General features: G+C 59.7%; 8 non-coding genes across 8 annotated transcripts; all 8 read left to right on the forward strand.

Moving 5' to 3' along the window:
• Nucleotides 1-55: 55 nt before the first annotated feature.
• LOC138293189 (U1 spliceosomal RNA) lies at nt 56-219 on the forward strand. Its single transcript, XR_011202925.1, has one exon. It is a non-coding gene; the product is annotated as a U1 spliceosomal RNA (small nuclear RNA).
• A 511-nt stretch (nt 220-730) lies between these two features.
• LOC138293195 (U1 spliceosomal RNA) lies at nt 731-894 on the forward strand. The gene has a single exon (XR_011202926.1). It is a non-coding gene; the product is annotated as a U1 spliceosomal RNA (small nuclear RNA).
• An 855-nt stretch (nt 895-1,749) lies between these two features.
• Nucleotides 1,750-1,913, forward strand: LOC138293199 (U1 spliceosomal RNA). Its single transcript, XR_011202927.1, has one exon. It is a non-coding gene; the product is annotated as a U1 spliceosomal RNA (small nuclear RNA).
• A 510-nt stretch (nt 1,914-2,423) lies between these two features.
• Nucleotides 2,424-2,587, forward strand: LOC138291774 (U1 spliceosomal RNA). Its single transcript, XR_011202567.1, has one exon. It is a non-coding gene; the product is annotated as a U1 spliceosomal RNA (small nuclear RNA).
• Nucleotides 2,588-3,442: 855 nt separating this feature from the next.
• On the forward strand, nt 3,443-3,606 carry LOC138293205 (U1 spliceosomal RNA). The gene has a single exon (XR_011202928.1). It is a non-coding gene; the product is annotated as a U1 spliceosomal RNA (small nuclear RNA).
• Nucleotides 3,607-4,122: 516 nt separating this feature from the next.
• On the forward strand, nt 4,123-4,285 carry LOC138291752 (U1 spliceosomal RNA). The gene has a single exon (XR_011202565.1). It is a non-coding gene; the product is annotated as a U1 spliceosomal RNA (small nuclear RNA).
• An 854-nt stretch (nt 4,286-5,139) lies between these two features.
• LOC138291797 (U1 spliceosomal RNA) lies at nt 5,140-5,306 on the forward strand. Its single transcript, XR_011202569.1, has one exon. It is a non-coding gene; the product is annotated as a U1 spliceosomal RNA (small nuclear RNA).
• Nucleotides 5,307-5,817: 511 nt separating this feature from the next.
• Nucleotides 5,818-5,982, forward strand: LOC138293165 (U1 spliceosomal RNA). Its single transcript, XR_011202917.1, has one exon. It is a non-coding gene; the product is annotated as a U1 spliceosomal RNA (small nuclear RNA).
• Nucleotides 5,983-6,514: the final 532 nt, after the last annotated feature.

The raw sequence follows: 6,514 nt of genomic DNA on the forward strand, positions 1-6,514 counted from the left end.
TCGCTCTGCAGGGAGATGCCAAGCGGGCCCCCCTTGCCCTGTCCCCTTCCAACTCATACTTACCTGGCAGGGGAGACACCATGATCACGAAGGTGGTTCTCCCAGGGTGAGGCTCATCCATTGCACTTCGGATGTGCTGACCCCTGCGATGTCCCCAAATGCGGGATACTCGACTGCATAATTTCTGGTAGTGGGGGACTGCGTTCGCGCTTTCCCCTGATCTCTGGTATCAAGAAAGGCAACAAGAAAAACCACTCTGGAGCACCCTTAGCTGTCTCTCCAGCTTCCTTCTGGGTGCTGCAGTAGGCTGGAAATGGGGCTGGGCAAGGGGAAGAGGCATGCAAATTCAGGAGCCTGGGGAATGCTGGGAAAGGGCCTCAAAAGCTGCTTCTGGGCCTTCGTTCCACCTGGCGAGCCCACCTGTCAGCATGCTGTACTCTACCCTTGCCCAAATTCTCAGCAATGGAGAGGATCCTGAAAGCAAGGCCCTGATTGGCTCTGCTGGATGGCGTGGTCATGTAAATTTCACTGGCCGGGCCGGCCGAGGCTTCTGGGAAGCAGCTTTGGGTAGGCAACGGCTTTGCCCAAAGGGTCTGCGGGGCCTTGGCTGGTCACTTTGCGCCCCCACGCCCATGCTCTGCCCCGCCTCAGGCCTTGCCTCTGTGGATGCCACCCTCGCTCTGCAGGGAGATGCCAAGCGGGCCCCCCTTGCCCTGTCCCCTTCCAACTCATACTTACCTGGCAGGGGAGACACCATGATCACGAAGGTGGTTCTCCCAGGGTGAGGCTCATCCATTGCACTTCGGATGTGCTGACCCCTGCGATGTCCCCAAATGCGGGATACTCGACTGCATAATTTCTGGTAGTGGGGGACTGCGTTCGCGCTTTCCCCTGATCTCTGGTATCAAGAAAGGCAACAAGAAAAACCACTCTGGAGCACCCTTAGCTGTCTCTCCAGCTTCCTTCTGGGTGCTGCAGCAGGCTGGAAATGGGGCTGGGCAAGGGGAAGAGGCATGCAAATTCAGGAGCCTGGGGAGTGCTGGGATAGCTGCCGCCTCCCACTCAGGGGACCTATCCAGAGAGAGGAAAGTAGGCCCTGGCTAGGTGACAGGTCTGTCCCTCTCAGCTAAGCCCCTGGGCTTGTGGACCGGCTGTCAGCCTGTAGTCCTCACCCTTGCCTTCTGGGGCCAAGACTATGGCTGAGGCCACCAGGCCTGGGCCCGGCGAGGGCTCTGCCCGGCGAGGGTTCTGCCGCGTTTGGGAGCGTTCGGGAAGGCGTGAGGGGCTCAGGGCGCGAAACACTGCTCCCCGGCAGGCCTTTTCCCTGGCTTTGGCCAACAAAAGCACTGCCTAGCCCTAGAGTAGGGCTTAGTGGCAGTTCTGTAGGCTCAGAAGCCTCCAACTCTGCTTCTGGGCCTTCTTTCCACCTGGCGAGCCCACCTGTCAGCATGCTGTACTCTACCCTTGCCCAAATTCTCAGCAATGGAGAGGATCCTGAAAGCAAGGCCCTGATTGGCTCTGCTGGATGGCGTGGTCATGTAAATTTCACTGGCCGGCCGGCCGAGGCTTCTGGGAAGCAGCTTTGGGTAGGCAACGGCTTTGCCCAAAGGGTCTGCGGGGCCTTGGCTGGTCACTTTGCGCCCCCACGCCCATGCTCTGCCCCGCCTCAGGCCTTGCCTCTGTGGATGCCACCCTCGCTCTGCAGGGAGATGCCAAGCGGGCCCCCCTTGCCCTGTCCCCTTCCAACTCATACTTACCTGGCAGGGGAGACACCATGATCACGAAGGTGGTTCTCCCAGGGTGAGGCTCATCCATTGCACTTCGGATGTGCTGACCCCTGCGATGTCCCCAAATGCGGGATACTCGACTGCATAATTTCTGGTAGTGGGGGACTGCGTTCGCGCTTTCCCCTGATCTCTGGTATCAAGAAAGGCAACAAGAAAAACCACTCTGGAGCACCCTTAGCTGTCTCTCCAGCTTCCTTCTGGGTGCTGCAGTAGGCTGGAAATGGGGCTGGGCAAGGGGAAGAGGCATGCAAATTCAGGAGCCTGGGGAATGCTGGGAAAGGGCCTCAAAAGCTGCTTCTGGGCCTTCGTTCCACCTGGCGAGCCCACCTGTCAGCATGCTGTACTCTACCCTTGCCCAAATTCTCAGCAATGAGAGGATCCTGAAAGCAAGGCCCTGATTGGCTCTGCTGGATGGCGTGGTCATGTAAATTTCACTGGCCGGCCGGCCGAGGCTTCTGGGAAGCAGCTTTGGGTAGGCAACGGCTTTGCCCAAAGGGTCTGCGGGGCCTTGGCTGGTCACTTTGCGCCCCCACGCCCATGCTCTGCCCCGCCTCAGGCCTTGCCTCTGTGGATGCCACCCTCGCTCTGCAGGGAGATGCCAAGCGGGCCCCCCCTTGCCCTGTCCCCTTCCAACTCATACTTACCTGGCAGGGGAGACACCATGATCACGAAGGTGGTTCTCCAGGGTGAGGCTCATCCATTGCACTTCGGATGTGCTGACCCCCTGCGATGTCCCCCAAATGCGGGATACTCGACTGCATAATTTCTGGTAGTGGGGGACTGCGTTCGCGCTTCCCCTGATCTCTGGTATCAAGAAAGCAACAAGAAAAACCACTCTGAGCACCTTAGCTGTCTCTCCAGCTTCCTTCTGGGTGCTGCAGCAGGCTGGAAATGGGGCTGGGCAAGGGGAAGGAGGCATGCAAATTCAGGAGCCTGGGGAGTGCTGGGATAGCTGCCGCCTCCCACTCAGGGGACCTATCCCAGAGAGAGGAAAGTAGGCCCTGGCTAGGTGACAGGTCTGTCCCTCTCAGCTAAGCCCCTGGGCTTGTGGACCGGCTGTCAGCCTGTAGTCCTCACCCTTGCCTTCTGGGGCCAAGACTATGGCTGAGGCCACCAGGCCTGGGCCCGGCGAGGGCTCTGCCCGGCGAGGGTTCTGCCGCGTTTGGGAGCGTTCGGGAAGGCGTGAGGGGCTCAGGGCGCGAAACACTGCTCCCCGGCAGGCCTTTTCCCTGGCTTTGGCCAACAAAAGCACTGCCTAGCCCTAGAGTAGGGCTTAGTGGCAGTTCTGTAGGCTCAGAAGCCCTCCAACTCTGCTTCTGGGCCTTCTTTCCACCTGGCGAGCCCACCTGTCAGCATGCTGTACTCTACCCTTGCCCAAATTCTCAGCAATGGAGAGGATCCTGAAAGCAAGGCCCTGATTGGCTCTGCTGGATGGCGTGGTCCATGTAAATTTCAACTGCCGGCCGGGCCGAGGCTTCTGGGAAGCAGCTTTGGGTAGGCAACGGCTTTGCCCAAGGGTCTGCGGGGCCTTGGCTGGTCACTTTGCGCCCCCACGCCCATGCTCTGCCCCGCCTCAGGCTTGCCTCTGTGGATGCCACCCTCGCTCTGCAGGGAGATGCCAAGCGGGCCCCCCTTGCCCTGTCCCCTTCCAACTCATACTTACCTGGCAGGGGAGACACCATGATCACGAAGGTGGTTCTCCCAGGGTGAGGCTCATCCATTGCACTTCGGATGTGCTGACCCCTGCGATGTCCCCAAATGCGGGATACTCGACTGCATAATTTCTGGTAGTGGGGGACTGCGTTCGCGCTTTCCCCTGATCTCTGGTATCAAGAAAGGCAACAAGAAAAACCACTCTGGAGCACCCTTAGCTGTCTCTCCAGCTTCCTTCTGGGTGCTGCAGTAGGCTGGAAATGGGGCTGGGCAAGGGGAAGAGGGCATGCAAATTCAGGAGCCTGGGGAATGCTGGGAAAGGGCCTCAAAAGCTGCTTCTGGGCCTTCGTTCCACCTGGCGAGCCCACCTGTCAGCATGCTGTACTCTACCCTTGCCCCAAATTCCTCAGCAATGGAGAGGATCCTGAAGCAAGGCCCTGATTGGCTCTGCTGGATGGCGTGGTCATGTAAATTTCACTGGCCGGCCGGCCGAGGCTTCTGGAAGCAGCTTTGGGTAGGCAACGGCTTTGCCCAAAGGGTCTGCGGGGCCTTGGCTGGTCACTTTGCGCCCCCACACGCCCCCATGCTCTGCCCCGCCTCAGGCCTTGCCTCTGTGGATGCCACCCTCGCTCTGCAGGGAGATGCCAAGCGGGCCCCCCCTTGCCCTGTCCCCTTCCAACTCATACTTACCTGGCAGGGGAGACACCATGATCACGAAGGTGGTTCTCCCAGGGTGAGGCTCATCCATTGCACTCGGATGTGCTGACCCCTGCGATGTCCCCAAATGCGGGATACTCGACTGCATAATTTCTGGTAGTGGGGGACTGCGTTCGCGCTTTCCCCTGATCTCTGGTATCAAGAAAGGCAACAAGAAAAACCACTCTGAGCACCCTTAGCTGTCTCTCCAGCTTCTTCTGGGTGCTGCAGCAGGCTGGAAATGGGCTGGGCAAGGGGAAGAGGCCATGCAAATTCAGGAGCCTGGGGAGTGCTGGGATAGCTGCCCGCCTCCCCACTCAGGGGACCTATCCAGAGAGAGGAAAGTAGGCCCTGGCTAGGTGACAGGTCTGTCCCTCTCAGCTAAGCCCCTGGGCTTGTGGACCGGCTGTCAGCCTGTAGTCCTCACCCTTGCCTTCTGGGGCCAAGGACTATGGCTGAGGCCACCAGGCCTGGGCCCGGCGAGGGCTCTGCCCGGCGAGGGTTCTGCCGCGTTTGGGAGCGTTCGGGAAGGCGTGAGGGGCTCAGGGCGCGAAACACTGCTCCCCGGCAGGCCTTTTCCCTGGCTTTGGCCAACAAAAGCACTGCCTAGCCCTAGAGTAGGGCTTAGTGGCAGTTCTGTAGGCTCAGAAGCCTCCAACTCTGCTTCTGGGGCCTTCTTTCCACATGGCGAGCCCACCTGTCAGCATGCTGTACTCTACCCTTGCCCAAATCTCAGCAATGGAGAGGATCTGAAAGCAAGGCCCTGATTGGCTCTGCTGGATGGCGTGGTCATGTAAATTTCACTGGCCGGCCGGCCGAGGCTTCTGGGAAGCAGCTTTGGGTAGGCAACGGCTTTGCCCAAAGGGTCTGCGGGGCCTTGGCTGGTCACTTTGCGCCCCCACGCCCATGCTCTGCCCCGCCTCAGGCCTTGCTCTGTGGATGCCACCCTCGCTCTGCAGGGAGATGCCAAGCGGGCCCCCCTTGCCCTGTCCCCTTCCAACTCATACTTACCTGGCAGGGGAGACCACCATGATCACGAAGGTGGTTCTCCCAGGGTGAGGCTCATCCATTGCCACTTCGGATGTGCTGACCCCCTGCGATGTCCCCAAATGCGGGATACTCGACTGCATAATTTCTTGTAGTGGGGGACTGCGTTCGCGCTTTCCCCTGATCTCTGGTATCAAGAAAGGCACCAAGAAAACCACTCTGGAGCACCCTTAGCTGTCTCTCCAGCTTCCTTCTGGGTGCTGCAGTAGGCTGGAAATGGGGCTGGGCAAGGGGAAGAGGCATGCAAATTCAGGAGCCTGGGGAATGCTGGGAAAGGCCTCAAAAGCTGCTTCTGGGCCTTCGTTCCACCTGGCGAGCCCACCTGTCAGCATGCTGTACTCTACCCTTGCCCAAATTCTCAGCAATGGAGAGGATCCTGAAAGCAAGGCCCTGATTGGCTCTGCTGGATGGCGTGGTCATGTAAATTTCACTGGCCGGCCGGCCGAGGCTTCTGGGGAAGCAGCTTTGGGTAGGCAACGGCTTTGCCCAAAGGGTCTGCGGGGCCTTGGCTGGTCACTTTGCGCCCCCACGCCCATGCTCTGCCCCCGCCTCAGGCCTTGCCTCTGTGGATGCCACCCTCGCTCATGCAGGGAGATGCCAAGCGGGCCCCCCTTGCCCTGTCCCCTTCCAACTCATACTTACCTGGCAGGGGAGACACCATGATCACGAAGGTGGTTCTCCCAGGGTGAGGCTCATCCATTGCACTCTGGAATGTGCTGACCCCTGCGATGTCCCCAAATGCGGGATACTCGACTGCATAATTTCTGGTAGTGGGGGACTGCGTTCGCGCTTTCCCCTGATCTCTGGTATCAAGAAAGGCAACAAGAAAAACCACTCTGGAGCACCCTTAGCTGTCTCTCCAGCTTCCTTCTGGTGCTGGCAGCAGGCTGGAAATGGGGCTGGGCAAGGGGAAGAGGCATGCAAATTCAGGAGCCTGGGGAGTGCTGGGATAGCTGGCCGCCTCCCACTCAGGGGACCTATCCAGAGAGAGGAAGTAGGCCTGGCTAGGTGACAGGTCTGTCCCTCTCAGCTAAGCCCCTGGGCTTGTGGACCGGCTGTCAGCTGTAGTCCTCACCCTTGCCTTCTGGGCCAAGACTATGGCTGAGGCCACCAGGCCTGGGCCCGGCGAGGGCTCTGCCCGGCGAGGGTTCTGCCGCGTTTGGGAGCGTTCGGGAAGGCGTGAGGGCTCAGGGCGCGAACACTGCTCCCCGGCAGGCCTTTTCCCTGGCTTTGGCCAACAAAAGCACTGCTAGCCCTAGAGTAGGGCTTAGTGGCAGTTCTGTAGGCTCAGAAGCCTCCAACTCTGCTTCTGGGCCTTCTTTCCACCTGGC

This window comes from Pleurodeles waltl, chromosome 1_1 (genome assembly GCF_031143425.1).
Source record: "Pleurodeles waltl isolate 20211129_DDA chromosome 1_1, aPleWal1.hap1.20221129, whole genome shotgun sequence".
Taxonomy (NCBI): domain Eukaryota; kingdom Metazoa; phylum Chordata; class Amphibia; order Caudata; family Salamandridae; genus Pleurodeles; species Pleurodeles waltl.